We start from the raw sequence: 21,319 nt of genomic DNA on the forward strand, positions 1-21,319 counted from the left end.
TGTAGCCAAGGTTTTGTCCACCATTTCCTTGAACTACGTTTAATTTTACAACGTGACTTTTCTCTCGCAAGTGTTGTAGTCAATGCCACGAGAGCGCACAATTTTCTTCTCTGTATATTATGTAAAGTTTCAATATGATCCATTTTTTCTGTTTACACTAACAAAAGACTGTTCTCTGCGCGATATTCAGTTTGTTTACGTATTTCTGTTACCAGTTCGGGGATGGTGAGAATATGACCTGAACATTTCTGCTTACACTCCTGCTTTACAAATTTCTATACCCACTGTTATACCCGTGGGTATAAAAGAGGCTAGCAGAAATCAGGTACACTATGGGGAGGGCTTTAATGATTTGCCAGAGTTGAGAGACAGAATTAAATGACTATTGCTTCCATTACTCCGGACTTGTTAACAAAAAAGTGAGAAGAATGGGACTTAAGGTTGTTTGTCTATACTGCAGATGTACATATTGAACATTCGTAAAACAATGGATTAGTTTACCTTTAATTTGATGCATGATTTGTTGCAAATGGTCTGAATTAAACTGTTTTAATTTACCATCGAAACTGGTTCATTCTTTATTTTATCTCAAATTTTGTCGAACAAATGGTTATAACAGAATACATAATACCGGTAAAAAGTCACCCAAGTGTTCATACTTAATTATAAGGGCTTACGTGAAGTTTTAAAACTCTAAAATAACATTTAATGAATATATGACAAGAAAATTTGTGACCCAGAAAAAAAAAGCAAGAGCGCTCTAGAGATAAATTGAAGGGAGATCACTAATATGAAACAAGGAACTGCGCCTGTGAGCGCAAACCTTCACAAGTCCGCCTGCCGCCCGATAACGCCCACGGAGCACCGGAGACGTCCGCCACGGCAGCCAGACCACCGGCGTGCGGTGTTTGTGTGGTCGGCATGGCGACCAGCGCCCGAGTGATCGATGCCGGCCATTGATTGCCCGCGGCAGGAAGTGTGGTCGCCGCGATGTCTCACGCGCGGGGGTCGCGCTGCTGAGTTCCTGCGCTGCTTCTCGGGCCTCAACCCGCCTGCTCGAGGTCTGCCATGAGCCTGCCGCCGCGGCGACCTCCGTCCTCGTGAGTACTCCCTCCCGACTGTGCGTGTGTCCGTGATGAAGTGGAAGTACAAGCCTTGAGCCACCATGTTCCCCTACAGTCCGGCGCGCATGTCACTAGCCAAGTGCGCATCAGGCCAGGGGCACGCTCTGAAACAAGAGGAGGTCCGCGGTAACCTGGCCTGTCCTTACAGGATCTCAAAGAAATCACAATTACAAAACAACAGCAATGTAGCTACATAATGTTACATTGATATAATTATTGAAATATTATTTTAATTACTAGCGGGCAACATAAGTGTGTTTCCTCCATGTTGCAGCCCTCATACACAAGTTCCAAGCACAGTCTATATATCATACCAGTTTGTATAAAATATATACTTACACGTGTGCAAACTTGACATGGTGTAACTGTATGACTTGATGTATTTATTAAAATTAATATATACCTATGTATTTATGAACTGTATTAACGAAATCAAACAATTGACTTGAGAACAAAGTATTGAAACAATTCAATAAAAATGAGCACAATACAAAATACTAGTTCTCTTTTCTGGTTCAAAATCATTACTTAAAATTACTATGTTGTAAACATTGGAGGACTAAAAGTCTACTATTCTTTGAGATTTTAGAGTAACAATTGTCCAAAAATTTCATTGCAAATAATACTCCTGACTGCGGCCCTGAGAAGAGTCATGTTGACATTTTGGTAAAACATGAGCTGTAGTCCCGAGTGGAGGAGCAGGGCGGAGAGACAGTACGATATGGTGGTCGGCAGGTGTGAATTGCGTGAAGGGCGGTATTGGGGCGCTGCTGGTCTGTAACCAGGGTGGCAGCAGCGCAGGCATGCGCCCTGGTGGTGGGCGACAGAACTGAGCCACCCACCAGTCTGGCAGCAGCGCAGGCATGCGCCCTGGTGGTGGGCGACAGAACTGAGCCACCCACCAGTCTGACACCAACTCATCTCTCTGGACCGCAGGGATGTGAGAAGTCTAGCGAGTAGGGGAAAGTCTTACAGTACCGACCGTCTTACAGTACCGACCATCGTTAGTTCTCGCTTGTGGCGCTAGATAGCAGCACTTTACAGGCATTCAGCGAAGTGTTTTATCTTCATTCCTTATATTCTTTGGCGACACCTTTGTCCGTTCAGAGTTGTGAGAGCTACGGGACCTTGAATGTGCTTGTTGTTGTTTTCAGTGTTGAAAGTTATTTTGATTACGCTGTTTCTCCTTTTTTGGGTGAGTTTTTGATTTCTTGTTTACATATATTTAATCTACATGCAATTACGTCAAAATGCATGTAATGATTTTAACGATGTGATGAATAAACAATGCGTGGTCGACACTACTGCTACCAGTGTACGTCGTACAGTACCGACCACTTAACCATCGTACAGTACCGACCACCTGTCATCCAGTGCTTACCACTCAAAAATTGTCCACTGAGCCAATCAATCAATGTAATTTGTATTAAGTTATAAACAAAAAAGTATCATTTTCGTTTTTTGTCTCTTTTCAGAAAAGAAATGGCTGAAAGTGAGAGGAGAAAAAAAGGAAAATGGAGTGAGAATAATATGAAAATGGCTATTTCTGAAGTTCGTTCTAACAGAATGTCACAACGTCAGGCGGCTATAGCATTTTCGGTTCCAAAAACAACACTAGGAGATCGACTGAGAGACATCCAAGCTGGGAAAACTGTAATGTTAACTCCTCAGATGGGAAGATTTCAAATAACTTTTAGTAACGAAATAGAAAATCAACTGGTTTTTTATATGAAAGATCAGGATGACAGATTCATGCCCCTAAGTAGGACAGAATTTATGAAATTGGCATTTGATTTGGCTGAGCATCTTAAGATACCTCACCAGTTTAACAAACAACAAAAAAGTGCTGGTAAACAGTTTTATTACGACTTTATGGCACGCCATCCTGAGCTTTCTCTACGAACACCTGAATCCACAAGCATGCAGAGAGCGTTAGGTTTCAACAAACATCAAGTTGAACGTTTCTTCAAAAAATACTCAGAGCTACTTGACAAGCACAGTTTCTCTCCCAGCAGGATTCACAACTGTGACGAAACTGGCGTTTCAATTGTTCATGACAATGATGTCAAGGTGATCGCACAAAAAAGTAAAAAGCAAGTGAGCAAAATCACATCGGGGGAGAGGGGGAAAAATGTGACTGTGTTACTGTGCATAAACGCTGCAGGTGACATTTTTGTACCTCCTCTTTTTGTCTTTCCTAACAAACAGCGAGTAGATGCAATTCTAAAAAAGGATGCCCCTTCTGGAAGTGTATTCGCTGCTGAAGAAAGTGGTTGGATATCTGCCAAATCATTCTTGAAGTGGTTGGAGCTGTTTGTTGAAAGAACTCATCCTACTAAAGAAGAACCAGTTCTTCTCATACTTGATGGGCACAGCAGCCACAAGGATCTTAATGTTATTCTGTTTGCAAAAAAACACAATGTTCACATGATAAGCCTTCCGCCTCATACCACACATAAAATGCAACCCTTGGACAGGGCAGTAATGCGGCCTTTCAAAGCAGCCTACAATCAAGCATGTGGTGTTTGGATGAGAAAATATAGCCCTTTGAAGATCTCACAGAAGGATGTAGCTAGTTTGGTCAACACTGCCTACACTTCAATATGTAGGATGGATTTGGCGCAATCAGCTTTTGCATGCACTGGACTCTGGCCTATTAACCCGGGTGCCTTCACAGAATTGGATTTCATACCATCTGAGCACTTTCGACAGCCAGAAGCAAGTGATTGTGAATCTGGAGCAGTAACTTTAGAGGCTCGTCAATCTGTAACATCTACACCCTGTGAGATGTCAAATGTTCTTGACTGTATAATTACATCACCTCTTAGTCCAACCGACTTATCAGAAGAAGGACCTGCATTAGCTGTCACTTCAACTCATCTCACTGTACTAGAAACAAGGACTTCAACAGACAACAACCTGTCAGAAGAGGAACCTTCATCAGTTCTTTCTCTTCTGGAACAAGGAAATTCGACCCAAACGAACATTCTAGAGCACGGAACTTTATCAGCTCTCACTTCAACTAATCTCACTCTACTGGAACCAGGAACTTCAACACATATGAACATTTCAAGACAGGAAACTTTACCAGCTGTCACTTCTATCCACCATGAACCACAGCCAGGACCTTCATCTGCTCTTGTTTCAAACTCTTTCGTCGGCCCATCTCTTCCAGTTTCTTCAGTTTCATCTGATTTCAAGAAAATTCTTACAGATATCTCTCCAGCAAACAATTCTTCCCGAATTAAGGTGAAAAGGAGAAAACAACGATCACAGCAATCTGAGATTCTTACATCAACACCGTACAAAGAGCAGCTTGAGGAAAAAAAGAAACTTTCCGAAGAAAAAAGAATGAACGCAGAGAAGAGAAAGGCTGAAAGAGAGCTACGAAGAAATGAAAAAGATAAGAAAGCACGAAAATCAGGTGTTCCTAAAGAAAGTAAAAAGAAAATAGGGGACAATCCATATAAGAAGCATGTTAAGAAATTGGACTTTGATGAGGTTCGTAGTGTTCCTATGTCAACAAAAGAGATCACAGAGTGCATAATTTGTCAAGAATCGTTTGAAGAAGACTGGGTGCAGTGCATCAAATGTCAAGGTTGGGCACATGTTGAATGTACGGACCAAGAAAATATTGTTCATTTCACATGTGACGTTTGTAAACATAATTAAATGGACAGCAAACAGAAATGTCAAAACTAGGATGTAGTTAATATCTAATTTTGTAATATAATAACATTAGTTTTATTAATTAACATAGTTATGTTTGCCATTGCTTTTATAATATCTGTAATTACGAATTACTACATTAAAATTACCATGGTACTATTATTATTAGGAAATAAAGATTTTTAATCATCTAAAAGAGGAACTGGTCGGTACTGGACGACACATTTTTAACTTTGATATATTATGACATTTTTGATTTTGTTTTCAAATAATATACTTCATAATATTTTGATACATTGTTAGTTTTATTTTATAAACGATTGATTGAGCTAACATTTTAAATTTTTTAACTGGCCATTTTGTACATCCCTTTAAAGTTACATTCAAAAACATTAGGGTGGTCGGTACTGTAAGACTTTCCCCTATATCACACATGATCGGCGATTGCTCCCTGTGGGGCTGGAACCTGAGATTAGGGAAATATACATATGGAGCATAAAGTCAAAATATAGACGAAGGGGGTGAAGCCAAAAAGATAGTGGGATTCCAGTATACTACACGTATAAATATGGCGGCTGTTTGTTTACAAATGTATCAGCTGTACCTGTATTGGAGGTTAAATTGGAGATAAATTTCAACTCATACCATTACATTTGTATTATGAAGATTCGTTTTTTTTAGTTTTAATTACATAAACATATTGTCACGAACGCGAGAGACCAGACAGTGATGCTGGCTGGCGGCCCTGCTCGACCACGTACAGCCCGCGCATCGTCCTGCCTCGGCGCTGTTATCTATCGCTGAGCGGCCTTGGGAATTCCGCGGGCCGCCGCGTGAAGTGACGCGACTCGTCGCAGCTGCTCTCGTCGGTTCGAGAAGGGCGCCCAGGTACTTAGGCGCAACGCCGGCCTCCGAGGGAGTTCAGCGAGGAGTTCCTAGCGAGTTCAGAGAGTTCGGAGAGTTCCGCGAGTGAAGGAAAGTGCGGCATCGGTGAAGAGGGAGGGAGACAAACACCTCCCCCCTCCTTCTTAGAGTGGCGCGACGCGGATTTCGACTGGATCCAGATGGTGCGACTAAGTGGTAAATACTGTGTGTGTGGACAGGCGCGAGGTAAGGGGCGAACCACTGTTGAGCCTAGCTACAGTGAGGAGTGCGAACTGTGGAACTTAGACATTGAGTGACTTGCGAATAAACATTTTTAAGTCTCAGTGTTTTGTAATCGGGCATTTTTAAATACAATTTTTTACGTGACGTCTAATAAATCGATAAACGCCGGCTGCACGCACTAAAAAGTGTCCCGTTATGCACATTGTCCCGTTACGCTCATTGTACGCTTGCGCCGCATCTATCTCTCTTCCACTCGATTGGAACAACCATCGATTTGACTTTTTCGAGGCACATTAAACTTGAAACACTCCCATTCGTTTCCTACTTTTCCTATCATCGTCCTATCCTTAACAGAATAACACAGATTGGAAGAAGTTAAATAGCAAACATGTATTAAAGTTAAAATAATCTCTTCGTTAAAGTAATAAACATATTTGAATTAATGAGTGCAAATAAAAATAATTTTTTCAATTAAATTGTAGATTTCATTTCACTCCTTTGTATCCATACAAAATAGTGATAATTCAATAAAAGTGATTCAATTTATCTTAAAAGTATGCAATCATTTCATCAATGTTTTGTTATGACGTCACGTTAAACTATCGTCCGTAAACCGACTTAACAGACAATTTTTTTTATTATTAATGTAAATATTAGTAATCAATAACACTGTAGAGTGTAGAAAAACCTAATTGGGCTATCCTTTACGAACCCAGTTTTCTCCCACCTTATAAATCGTAACAATATTAACCAGTAAAATTTTGCTCTAATTTTCTTACGAACAGCTTAACTACAGTCGTTAATAAAAGCAGGCTAGAACAGTTTATACAAAAATAAACAAAAGTCCAACATATTGGTATGTGAAAATCAGGAGCAAAAAATGGGGGAAAATACGGCTTTATTTCACGTCTGATGGCTAATGCAAAATTCTCCATCTGAAATCTTCCCTAATCTCTGACTGAAACAGGAGCACGCAACGGCAGAGCGATGCTTGCGTCGCCTACCCAGCAGGTGACAAGGCCACGAGATGTGGTTCTGACTCGCACACTCCAACACCGTCTCTCAACAGCCGGGGCGAATGTTTACAACCAGTAAACACACGCGTCTGTACAGGTTGTTCGGAAACCAACCGAAACCTCTCGGGAGGTGATTCCTTGTGGAAACTGACGTGACGTTTATAAAAGCCGCTTTACAGACTATCTCCCTTGATTATCAGATTTTAAAACAGTGTTCAATTCTTGTTATACGATGTTATATGTATATAAATATATATATATATACATATAACATCGTATAACAAGAATTGAATGCAATAAGAGGTTGCCACCACTATTATTTTAATGAATAAGAGGAAGTATTATTAAAAGTTGGGTAGTAGAATGAAGAACTCCGTGGCATAAAACACTAATATCATAATGGTAGATTGTTTAGTTTCAAATAGTTTTGGATATTTTACAAGAGATATATATCGTTTAATTATTGCTTATGACCAAACATACTCTTGTGCACCACGCGTCCAAACTTTTCTGCGACAATGAGTAGGTAATTATAGTATGTTCTGGCACAGGGGCTGGGGGCTGGGGATTCAGGGATTAGAGGCGGCCATCTTGGATTACGTCACTTCCGGCGGCCATCTTGGATTACGTCACTTCCGGCCGCCATCTTCCGGCCGCCATCTTGGATTACGTCACTTCCGGATGCCATCTTGGGTTACGTCACTTCCGGCCGCCATCTTGGGTTACGTCACTTCCGGCCGCCATCTTGGATTTGACTTTAACCCCGACGACCATTTTGTTTTCTAGAACATTCCACCTTATTATGACGTCATGTCCGCCATCTTGAAAATCCTTATTTATTATCCGATTTTAATTAAAAAAATAAAAATTAATAATTTAATTTTAATTAAATGCTACAATTATATAGCACCACACTCCTATACATTACATTTACATCATCGAGCGCCCCACTCTTCTACATTACGATTACATCATCGAACACCCCACTCATCCCTGTCGCAATTTTTCATAACATTACCATCTTTAAAATAAATTTATTATAAAAACAATAATCTAAACCATTATCGTCTGCTAGAGGCAGCCATCCTGGATTCCGCCATATTGATTTCATCCGATGATGTCACCACCATCCTAAAGCACCTTAGTGTATGTAAGGCCGACTTTCTATCCCGTACCAATGTTGTTATGATCCTTATAGACCATAAAATCCTCAGTCATTTTGTTGTTGTGACAACCATTTATTCTTAAAGGCATAATAATTTACAGGTTTTAACTAACATATATGTTATTATTTCATTGCTGTGTATGCGATAGTTAAAGTAATTATAATTTTAAAAAATATAAATTTATTACTCCATCTTAGCGGACCAGAAATTTTTCAGAGTCCGTGTTTGCATACTCGTGTTTAAAAGCTGCATGGAAGCAGATATTTTAATGTTTATGTATAATTACATGATCATTTTACGATATCAAATTAAGTATAAGTACCTTGAGGAATATAGGGTATGAATAAAAAAGCGGTATGTAGGTAAAATTATATTTATTGAAATACAGCTAGACCTTCCTCCACACTCGAACAGGCATGCTCGACATAGCTTTCGTGTAAAGACATGTCTTTTTTAGTATATCTCCCGTATCTGATACAACTGAAGCCTGCTCCTAGCCGTCTACAGTTTTATGACACCCCTTCCCCCCACGCCCCTCCTTGACAGACCTGTCCGAGAACGTGCTCCCCCGTGACGTACACCCTCTGACGTACCTACTCCTGCCCTGTCACAGCCCTTCAACGCCCCTAATAGCCCGAGCCTGTCGCCGCTCGCTCCAGCCTCCTAATACCATTTTAAGTACCACCCACAAGTGCTCCGACGCTAAAGAAAAAGGTTTATACAGTACGGAAATAAATAAAACAATTATTTACAACATGTATTTATTAAACGTAAATATTACAATACATAAAAATGTACAATACTATAATTTACAAAAATCAGTAGTTTTTATCCAGCTGTTTTCAGATTTATCAAAACCTAACCACTTCACAAACAAACTATCATCTTTACGTCTTATTACTTTTTCTACTAAATAATCTTTCCGGTACTTGGTAGGTTGAATTTCTTCCTCGTAGAATCCACCACGTATCGGTGAACCTCGTAAATCTTCCAAGTAGTAACATCTCGGACGGTAATTACGTATTTTAAAAATACGAAAGATCTCAGTCGACCAATTAGGAGTGTAACCTTTCTCAAATGTACGTTTATATTTAGAAATTCGTACAAATTACCCAACTTGGGCTTTTGGCTTTTTAAACTCTAGTTTATTTATGTTAGAATAAATCGTTTTCAGGAGCGAGTTGTCTTTTACATCAGTCGGAGCCATACCAATTGTTCGATGTTTTCTGCTGTTATATTCATTTAATAATGACGGTAACATATCAATCCACTTATAACTGCCTTTTGCTGTGAACTCCCTCCACATAGCTTCTTTTAAAGTACGATTAAAACGTTCGACCACTCCACCTTTTATCTCGGTGAACGTAGAATAATGGTTGATTCCGTGTTTTTTCATAAGAGCGCGAAATTTACTATTATAAAATTCCTTTCCTGCATCAGTCTGTAAGTTCTTAGGTACGGAACTTAATTTTAAAACGCGCTCCATAGCTAAAGTCACATCATTAGCGTTTTTACTTTTTACAGGCTCTGCCCACGCTCGTTTAGAATAAACATCTATAACAGTAAGAAGATACTTATACCCACCATTCACTTTAGAATAAGGAATCATTTCAACCAAATCGGCCTGAAATAAGTCTAAAAGCCCTAATGTCAGAATACTTCGTCTAGGAAAAGTGCGTCGCGCAGGCCTATGTAACTCCTTTGCAATGGCTCGACGGCTCATTTCGAGATGTATCCGTCTTCCTGTAGTTCTTCAAGTATGGATATTATTTCGTTTTGATGAGAAGTATTCCCTGCTTCTTTAGAAGCTAGCAGCAAGCGGAGACGATTTACCAGCTCATTCGGGTCATTCCAAAATATGTAAGACAGTTTTTATTATCAAATAATTTACTAACTAATCCCGATCCTGTTACAGTACCTACTTCAGGGAACATTTTAGATATGACATCGTATTTTATATGATTCTCGTCTTTAAACGAATTAGTTTTCGAACAGTTATTTTTGTAATGAGCACTTGTAGTTTTTAACATTTGCTTATATCGATCTAAATCTTCATTAGTATATCGCTGAGGATCTTTAAGAAATAGCAAATCATAAAGTCCAGGTGTCCCGGTCGTAGTAAATCCTCCTACTTTAATATTATCACCTGGTAAAAAATGCACTTCTAATTTTCCCATATACCACTTCTTAATACGTTTAAAAACACCATAAGTAGGATCACCTTTGCGTGAAGTACATGACAAGTATGTAGAAGCATTTTCTGACGAACATATTTTTTTATGCTGTACTAAATATGAAATAGGAACATCTTCTTCGTTTACGTGTACGATCTTCCGCTTTCGACATAAGATTTTAACAGGTGGTTTTTCTTTAGCTTCAGTTAAAACTTTCTCAGTTTTAACAAGGGTAGGAGATATGTTTTCATGTTTTATATTATCTAAGCGCGAAGTAATTGGCTCGAATATTCTTTCATTAATAATATCACAACCTAATTTTTCCTTCTTAGCAAGTAAATAGTTGAAGTGGTCGGTGCGCGTCACTTGAACTTCGCGCCGCGCGGCGGACTTCGGCGCTCCTTCCCTTCCTACCTTCCCCCCCCCCCTCTCTGCGTCCAGTGCTGTGTTTTGTCTTCCCCTCGTGAGGTGTCCGCGCATGCGCGTGGCGCCCTCTTGCTTAATTAAAACTAGGTGTAATGCCTTGAAGGCTCTTCTTGTTCGTTAGCAGTCAGTCGGTGCTGGTCGTGAATTAAGCATGTAGTCTGATACTTGCTTTAGAGAGAGTGTGTGACAGCGGGGAGAATGCACGTAAGTGTTGTAAGGTGGTGACCCTTACAGTAATGTAAACGGTACTTGGTAATAGCTCTACTATAAATTCCATTTCGGCCGTCACCGTCTAAATTCTATTTGGCATTTATTGCTTTCTTTGATCATTTTTTTGTATTAGTACCATGCATAGTTTGTTTGACGTCTCTCCCCGTCTGGTCTACAGTCTTCGTTAGGACTTGTTTTTACGTAATGTATGTAATGTATTAATTTGTGAATTTTCCTTTTATATCATGCTTTATCATGCTTTACAGTAAGCTTATACCGCCTAGTGTAGGTTAGGCCGCGGTCGCCTGCATGTTCATTTGACGTTTTTTTGTATTCTCTAATGAGGCATGTCTGTGTTCACGACATTGTGTAAGCGTTAATACTTAATTGTAATATTTCTATCCATCAAGTATCTATCAAGTTTCTATTATGTATTAAGTATTTAATCCTAAAGAAAACATGGATATGTGTTCACGTGCCGTGGCATTTGTACCGCTAATTTTTCTTGCTATCAGTATTATTAAAAACCCAGTATTACTCTTGTATGTGAAAGAATGTTTTACGTGAGGCTTTTGCCCAGGATTAAACGACATGTATGTAAATTCATTCTTGCTAATTTAACCTTTGAATCCATCCTTGGCTATAATTGTTAGATTACCTCTTTGAACACAATTTACTCAGCATAATTTATTCAGTATTTTTAAGGATTGTGTTACACGCAGTTGAAGGTTCACGTGAATGTACTTCACCTGATTACACTTTCCCATGAAGCTCATGGAAGCCTTCATATTTTTCACGAATACTCTTGATTATATCATGCAGCTCTTTCGTAGATTCAGACATGGTAATACAGTGCGGCTTAAACTAATCATCGTCCATTTATATACCTTTTATGAGACTTACTTTCTTCCCTTTTGAGGTAAAAGTTTAGAATCTTGTAAAGGCTTATTAGCCACATATTTTTCCAACTTATCCATGCGAACACTCATTTCGGACAGAAACTTTTCATGTAAATTCATAAAACCTTTTTCAATAACAGGTTTCATTTCATCATTTTGTTTAAGTATCGTTTCACGCATGTGTTCGCAGTGCCTAAATAATTCGTCATCATGACTCAGAGCCAATATTTTCTCATTTAAGTCATCCATTACAATTTCAAGTTTTTTGGTTAGAATTTCATCAAACACATTTCTTATGTTAGTAAACAAACGTTCAAAATTTGCATTTTGTTTTTCATTCGTAGAGTCCACAACTAGTTTCAGCCCTTGTAGTGTTTGTGAGTTTATTTCCTGCACGTACTGTTTAGTGCTAGCATCGTTAGAATGTACAGGCTGCCCTAGATTGCGTAATAATTTACCATTTGCCGACAAGTTCCCATCTCGCATTTCTGTAATACTAATGTTTTCACGCACGCGTTTCATGGCACTATGTCCGAACTTACTTATGGAGTCAGTCATCTCTAACAATATACTGATCCAATTGCCTTCTGAAACGTTCTTTATATAGTGGAAAATCCTTGAAAATCGAGAGGAAACCGTACTTATCACTCCAACACACGGAACACATTTGTTTAAACTCGTTAAATGACATATCGCTCGAAATGTGGTCTTCGTATGCATGTTTAAGGTTTAGATCATCCATTTTGAATAGAATAATAATGTTCGCATTATCTCTTAGAAGATGTTTCGGTATTCTGGAGTATGTTTGACACAAGTATATGCAATCTACGTGCGAGTGTCGACCCATTGAAAAGTATCTTTGAATATTTCCCTGCTTTTCGCTAGCCACATCGTCAAAAATAAAAACAGAGTTATGTTTAGCTTCTTCGGGGGGAATGATTGCATCGTTATCGCTATAAGGATAGTACCCTATACCATCAATAGATTTTAGTATGTAACCGAGCCGTACATATTTAGGCTGTTGTAAGGATTTCGAGTAAATGTAAATGTTTTGAAAACGTAAACCATTCGGATGTTCTAGCAAGCTCATGAGCACACACGTTTTCCCGCACCCAGAGGGCACTGCAATGATACATCTTACAGTATTTGGAAGTAAGCTGCCATGTCTACAATGTAGAGCACTACTATATCTTTTGTCGACTTCTGATATTTTCACAGGTAAAGTTAAATTAGGTTTTATAATTTTTATACCGCACCCTAAACTTTCAGTTATTACTTCATCAATGTTTGAAATATGATGATTAGTATTTGAGACATGAGTGTCAGAAATACTACACTGCTTTTGCTTATCCGTACAAGTAATACTATGTTTTCGCAAGTTACTAACTCTCTTGAATTCGCGGTAACATTTAGGACATCGAAACACGCGGTACGAATAATTCTTTCAACACACGTGTTTTTCATGATGGGAAGCATTCTGTTTTAAACCAAAACATTTCTTACAGTATTTACACAAGTAAAACATTCTGACTCAGATGATGTAACTACTTCAACAATTAGTTTGCAACTGATCAACACAGGTATATAAGGACCTGTATTTATATGTTTCCCTTCAGTAAGCTTCAATGACTTGTGAGAGTAAGTCTAAACTTGGTGGCGGATTAGTTAATAGTTTGATAAACAAACTACCATTCGAATTACACATTCCAGGTTATAACTACTGTGGCCCGGGCACGAAATTAGCTAAGAGACTTAGGCGAGGAGATAAAGGTGTAAACAGACTCGATAATTTTTGTAAAAACCACGACGTTGCATATAGTAAAAGCGTTGATTTAAAAGACCGGCACGAGGCTGACAAAATCCTATCGCAGGCAGCGGAGAATTTGTACAAGGCAGGCGATACTAAACTAGGCGAAAGGCTAGCTTCATTTGCTGTTTCGAAAATCATGAATTCAAAAGTGAAACTTGGTATGGGACTCAAGAGAAAACGAAAAGTCAAAAAAAATATTAAGAAACGAGTCAAGAAGGGCGGATTCTTACCATTTCTTCCCGCTATTGCCGCACTGGCCGGGTTGGTCGGTGCAGGAAGCGGAGTAGTTAGGGCAATTAATTCGGCAAAGACCGATAAAAAAAACTTGGAAGAAGCCAGACGTCACAACGAAAGATGGAGGCACTGGCTGTAGGTTCAAAAAACGGACAGGGAATGTTTCTACGTCTATATACAAAAGGAGGCGGGAAAATAAAGAAAAAACAAGAAGTAATAAATTCAATATCGACTCGCGCATTATCAAACGCGGAATTAATAAAATACGCCCATAAACTAAAAATCAAGAACTTTAGAGGTGTGTTTATGAGAGATGGACTTCCATTAAAACCTAATGTTAACGAATCCTCGATTGTTAATTTAGATAGTAAAAGTAACGAAGGTACTCACTGGACGGAATATGTGAAACGAGGTAAAAAAGTAATTTACTTTGATAGTTTCGGGGATTTAAAGCCTCCAAGAGAACTCGTAATTTATTTAAAAGGCGTAAAAATATCATACAATTACAATAGGGAACAAAATTTTAACTCTGAAATTTGCGGAAAACTATGCTTAATATTTCTGTCGAAATATTCGTGAAATATTTCATGTAGCAGCCGCAGACAGTCACCAGTGTGTCGTCACCAAACCTTACGTGAAACATCTGCGCGACTAATGATAGTCTCCGCAAACTGGGGTGCGCATTCCGCAACTCTGACGTACACGAAATACGCACACGTTCCCCGACGAGCTGTGACACGCCAGGAGGTTATTTAACGACCTCTCTAACAACTTTCTGCAACCACAGCTTGCTACTTTATTTCCTAGAGTGCTGTGATACTTTGAAAACTCATCAGGTAAAACTTTTCACGTGTAAAAAAGTATATAAACAGCTGCATGTAAATTTATTAGTCAGTTAGTTACAAACATGAGTATTACGGCGATATTGTCTGGCACGAGCAGCGAATTAAGTTCTATATTCTTTCCACCAATACAACTGTACGGAAACTGGTCAGTTGCGCTGACGGATTTACAAACTTTTAATTCTATAGCTAATGTCGACGAAACGAATAATGTTTTCAGATACAGTCTGATGAAAACAATTTTAAAGAAATAAAAATACCCGTTGGATGTTACGAAATTAGCGATATTGAAGATTACTTAAAAAATATTTTACAACCGAATGAAACAATAATTCTTACCGGGAATATAAATACCATGAAAAGTATTTTAGTTAGCAGTTGCGATATAGATTTTGAAGGTCACAGTAGCATAGGATCGCTTTTTGGCTTCGAGCCTAGAATATACGAGTCGGGGAAAGTTCACGAATCTATTAATTCAGTAAATATTTTACCAGTAAATGTTGTTCGAGTAAATTGCAATTTGATGGGGTCTTCCTTTTTAAACGGTAAACCAACTACAACGATACACGAGTTTGGAATAAATGTTCCTCCAGGCTACCGTTTGATTGAAATACCAAAAACTGCAATCTATATTCTGGTGATAGTTAAGTCAGTCAGTGAAATAACAGTTCAACTCGTAGATCAAAACGGAAAACCAATACATTTTAGAGGAGAACAGATTACTTTGAGACTGCACTTGAAGAAAGATGGGAATTAATTTTAACAGAAAGTATAAAAGCGCGAACATAACTAAGAAAATAGTTAGTTTGCGAAAGAAGGTCAGAGGGTTAACAACTACTAATCAGACCTTTCTACGCGGTCTAGGATATAAAGTAAGCAAGTATGGAGTCAGAAATCCTCAATCTTAATGAGGGAGTTAGCTTTGATGATTCAATCACAAAGTCGGAGATACATAGCTACTCTCCTTATATTTCAGGACCGTATTTACAATCTTCCGAAGTTATAATAACTATTCAGAACGAAGATGTGTATACTCTTCCGAGTCAGTCTTTCATTCGAATAAGAGGTGTGCTTTTAAAGAGTGTTGGTCAACACCCGACAACTACACGAATATCATATAATTTAAATGGGATCGAACTTGATTCTGTCAGGGATCCCGGAATTACAAGTACTATAAAGAATTATTTAAATCTTACGAGAAATGAATTGTCTGTAGCAAAGATGTCGGGTTGGGGTATCGAAGAAAATTTCAAAGTAGCTGTGTACGAAGGTGGTAGATTTGAAATTTGCATTCCGCTAGCCACAATCCTAGGATTCGCAGACGACTACAAACACATCATAATAAACTCGAAGCAAGAACTAGTATTTTCTCTTGCAAATACATGGAATAATGCCGTACTAGCAGCTGAAGAAAATCCAGAAAATATGATTTTATCATTATTAACAATCGAGTGGATGATGCCACATTTGGAGGTTAAAACTCAAGAACGAATAAGACTGCTAAAGTTTGTAGAAAAGGGGAAAGATATTGAAATTGCTTTTAGATCGTGGTCGCTGGAAAGCTATCCGAGTTTACCTCAGTCACATAGCATAAACTGGAACGTGAAATCTACGTTTGGATCAGAGAGACCGCGATTCATTATATTAGGTTTTCAGAAAGAGAGGGAAAACACGATAACAGCCGATAAGTCTATTTTCGACCACGTTAATATAAAAAAATGTTAAAGTGTTTCTCAATTCTCAGGCATATCCCTACTTGGATTTAAATGCTAATTTTAATAATGGTTTGTTCCTAATGGCGTATCAAATGTATTCAAGATTTCAACAAGCATATTTTGGTAGACAAGCATCTGCTACACTTGACCCGGAAAAATATAACATGGCACCCCTTCTAGTTTTTGATGTTTCCGCACAAGACGATCGTATTAACTCAAATATAATTGACTGTAGGATCGAAATTACAGCCTCTGAAAATATTCCCAGAGACACGAAAGCTTATGCTCTCATAATCCACGATCGTTTAGCCACAAATAACTCTAGGGATAAAATGGTTAAAATATTAGTGTGATTACATCAGTCGTGTCTAAACACCCGAGCGAGCATGTACTGTAACATACAAGCCTTCCAGTCCCAGTTTGGTATTGTAGTGAAAGAACTTAGTGTAACTTACAGCAACGGAAATTCAATTACCTGTGTATTCAAACCTCCATTTGAATGGAACGACTTGGACAAAAAATCAAAGTCTACAAACCAATGGCTTACGAAAAATTTTCATGGCCTCAGATGGGACGATGGCGATATTCCACATGAAGAAATTAAAAACTATTTCAATAAGATTTTATTTGGTGATGTACATGTGGCGGGGATCGAACAAAAACGCCTGTTAAATAAGTACTGTAAACCGGAAATTAACATAATAGATATTCAGGAGTATGACTGTCCCTCGCTTGCACAACTTCGAAAAGAATACTGTGGGCAGGTTGAAACAAGCTTGCGGATGAATACATGGGTTCTGTGGAAATGGTGCCAAAAAAAATAGTTCCGAGGTTATATATGGAAGCGAATTCAAAACGGATGAGTCAGTATCAGAATGACGTGTAACGTGCAAGGACTGAACTCACAGAACGGGTTCGTTCTTAAAGAACTTGCATTTACGGGTAAAGATGGTGTGACTACAGTAAAAACATTTAAGCCACCATACGACTGGAACTACCTTCATCAGCGATGCAAGAAAACCAACATTCGACTATCCTGCACTCAACATGGGCTTCGCTGGTGTCAAGGTGAACTTCCATTCCGCAAGATCGGTAACACTGTAAGAAATCTACTAAGTGGTACGATCTACGTGGCTGACCGTCAACAGAAGTTCTGGCTGCAGAAAATTTGTCGAGGTACTGTAAATAGTGTTAATATTGTCGACCTACAAAGCGAGTTTTGCTGCCCGCCACTTGCATACCTTGTTGTGAAATATGCCGATAAATTACATGAATGTCAACGGCGTAAAAAGAGGTTGCAGTGTGCAGAGTGTAACTCGAAAGCTTTGGACGAATGGCTGGCCGATAAGCCGACTTGGGCTGTTTCTGACAACGAGGACGATTCCAGTTCCGACAATTCCATGGATGTGTCAGACTAACCTGATTGTGCAACGACAAAAAATGTGCTACGAAAAAACAATGTCTGCCATTCTAGCATTTGGGAAGTGCGGTATGCTTACTGAACTCGACAAGACAGAAGAACTACCCTACTTACCTAAAGAATTTTTGCTGGTGTATGCAGCCAATCAAATAAAGTGGGTATTCGACTACTTGTCTACAAATTTGAAAAATGATCCGAACATAGTGGATTGCCTGCCGTGCACCGAGTGTTTCGACAATGACAGGCCTGAACAAGACACACCTTCAACACCGCACAGTCGTGGATGGTGCAAGAAACTACATGAAATTATTTAAAATAATGTGTATTACATAATAATGTCTCAGTACGTAAAATGTTGCGCTACAGTGAGGACATGGATTATGTGATTTTATTAAAGGGTCATAAAACCATTACTTATAGTGTGGATGGATATGTTGTGTTCTCTGAACAATGTAATGATGGTTGTCATGTCGGCTACTTGCATGGAGAGAAATCAACAATAAAAATATTTGAAACTAAAACTTGCGATTCTTCTATATGTCCTGTGTTCAATATTAATTCCTCAAATAATGAACCTAATGCCGAAACAAGTTCTACAGATATTAATTGTGATTGTAACTGTCATCACCACTATCATGGTTTCTGTGAATGTATTCGACGACTACTTAACTATTTTTTCAAGCGATGAGTCATACAGACAGGTTCTAACCGGTTATATGTAAAAGCCGATCGGTATATGTAAAAAGCCGGTCAGTACGAGTTTGGAAGCCTCAGAATGCAGACGTTTCATCATGCTAATCCGTACGTTAGTGTGAAACAAGCTTTATCCCAGGTAAGCTATTCATACTGGAATGGCGGGGACTTAAAAAGCTATACGGAGACATGTGACAGTTTATTTCATACTTTGGTTTCCGATGACTTGACTTCATACGAACATTGTCAAAATATTGTTAGCTGCCAAATTTACGGACAGTGCCCTGTGTTTTACATGAGGGAACAAACAGTGCTACCGAGTTCTATCGATCAAGTAATTGAGTTTGCAAAAAATCAAGAAAGACTGCCTCTTCATTCTCCCGAATGTGCTACTATACAGTTCTACAATCCTGCAACAAACTGTATTACTACGAGCGAAGTGGGTATTCAAACCATGAAAGATCAAACTTCCAACGTGCGAAAAGTGTACCAGAAAGAAAAGAATCCTCGCAAGCCGGCTAAAAACAATTTGATAACTACAAGTACTTTCTTCGAACCAGCAGCCCTGCATACTGCGGATGTTCAACTGATTGTACGCAATGAAATGCAAAATATATTTAAAAGAATGTCGGAGTTAATAAATGTGGAATAAGTTTATTGTTTGTAAAATGTCTGTAATGTGTTCTTACTTTAAAATAAATGTATTAAACTTACCCGATTTATTTTATTTCCTTGCATTACCTGTATTATCATTTAGCTGCTCGAGTGTCAGCTGGCGCCACAAAGTCGCAGACCTTTTGTAGCATGTGCGTCATGACTGCAGCTCGAGTGCTTGGACTGTTGACGAGCTGTTTGTGGCAGGCTCAGACATTCCTGAGCACCTCATGGCGCCACAAAGTCGCGGACTAATGGACCTGCTACGACATGCACGGTCACGTATATTGTTCGGGCCCCCTCAGCACTGCGAGACGACATTCCTGAGTGATGAGTCACGATGCATGCAGTGCCTCGCCGCCTTATCACCTAGGTCATTAGTGGTTTTACCCGACTCGCGAGTGGTAGGGCATCTGCTCCACACCTCTCATAGACCTGCCACGACCTGCGCATGAGTCATGCCGGGTTTTTCCGAAGACAATGGTACTTCCCCACAGATACATTCCTATTGGTAGGTTCGGTAAAAATACTCTGTTCCTATTGGCTGTATTGGGAGGTCCGCGACTATAAAAGGACAGGATTAGGGGTCGGAGCTTCATTGTGAGTTTGGAGTTTGAGTGAGTTAGTTCGTGTGTGAGTTTCGCTGCTACCACGATTCCTACCGCCAACGCTACATCGCCTTCTACAGCTCCACTGCACCATTTTCTGAGGTATGCTACATGTTTCATTAGTTTCTCAGCTTAAACTTTTTTGTAGGTTATCAGCTTAAACTTCTTTTAGGTTATCAGCTAATTTTTTCTGTATACTTTAACTTTTATGTATGCTAGCAGGAATATTTTTTTCAGCTTTGGATTTTCGACTAACTGTTTCTCTGTACTTAAACTTTTGTATAAGCTAGCAGGAATATTTTTCAGCTAACTACTTCTCTGTACTTGAACTTTTGTATAAGCTATCAGTAATATTTTTCAGCTACTACTTCTCTGTACTTGAACTTTAGTGTATGTCAGCAGGACTTGGACTTAAACTTATGTGTGGGTAACCAGGAATTGTTTAGCTTAAACTTTTAACAGTACTTTAAATATTCTAGCATTGTTAGGTTGTGCATTAGACTAGTTTTGAACATGTTTAGTTAACATTGAATAATTTTTCAGCTTTAACTTTTATCAGTACTTTAAATATTCTACCATTTTTTAGGATTGTACATGAAGGAGTAGCTTTGAGGTTATGTTTGTAACTTTTTTTATTTAGTAAAATTGCTAACAGTTTAGGCTAGTAAGCTTGAGGACTAGAGTTTTGAGGGTCGGATTGCAACTTTTTTTATTTAGTTACATTGCTATCAGTTTAGGTTAGTAAGCTTGACGGCTAGAGTTTTGAGGTTATGTTTGAAACATTTTTTATTTAGTAACATCACTATCAGTTTAGGTTAGTAAGCTTGAGGGCTAGAGTTTTGAGGTTATGTTTGTTTTCGTGTTAACATCTAGCAACATTGTATTCTTAATTATTTTGTTACAGTTCTCCATACGTCTAGCTTCCTTCGCGTGTTCCGTACGTTGAGACCAGTCTACCGATTGTTGCGATGACGTCTACCGTTCAGAAATGCCGTTTCTGTCCTGCTGTGTTTTCGCTGGGACACAACCGCTACCGGCACGAGTGTCAGTGTGCTGAGAATCAGCTTCGTGACTTCCAGCAGTGCCACCTGTGTGGGAAGATGGTCGCACGCAGCGACAAGATGCAGCAGCACCTTGTATCATGCACTGGAGCTGTCGCCACGACATCAGGCACCCGGTGTAGCTTCTGCTACAAGACCTTCACCTATGCTAATGATGCCAGACGTCTTGAGAAGTCGGCTTGCGGACTAAACCCTAACCGCAAAGCACATTCATGTGAAAACTGTGCTAAGGAGTTTTCCAGGGTAGATAAGTTAAAAGCCCACATCAAGGTATGCAAGGGACCTGCTCCACCTCCAACCAAAAAGCAGAGGATGGCAGCACTCAAGCCTGCAGTTACGCCCAAGCCTTCGACCAGCCGTACAAAGCTGGTGACTGGTGCGGGTTTGGCCAATACCCACGGCTTCATCACCGCCGCAGTAGGTTTCAAGGGTAACTTGAAGACGTATGTTGCTGTAAATACCTCAAGTTCTGAGAAGGATATCTGTACGTA

The 21,319-nt window shown here is 39.2% G+C and overlaps 1 protein-coding gene across 1 annotated transcript in view; it reads left to right on the top strand.

The window, feature by feature from the left end:
* Window positions 1-991: 991 nt before the first annotated feature.
* Window positions 992-21,319, top strand: part of LOC134536617 (uncharacterized) — a 53,288-nt gene continuing 32,960 nt past the window's right edge. Inside the window, exon 1 of the mRNA XM_063376410.1 lies at window positions 992-1,100. The gene's annotated coding sequence lies outside the window, so the exon portion shown is untranslated. The remainder of the gene's footprint in view (window positions 1,101-21,319) is intronic.

This window comes from Bacillus rossius, chromosome 11 (genome assembly GCF_032445375.1).
Source record: "Bacillus rossius redtenbacheri isolate Brsri chromosome 11, Brsri_v3, whole genome shotgun sequence".
Classification (NCBI taxonomy): Eukaryota; Metazoa; Arthropoda; class Insecta; order Phasmatodea; family Bacillidae; genus Bacillus; species Bacillus rossius.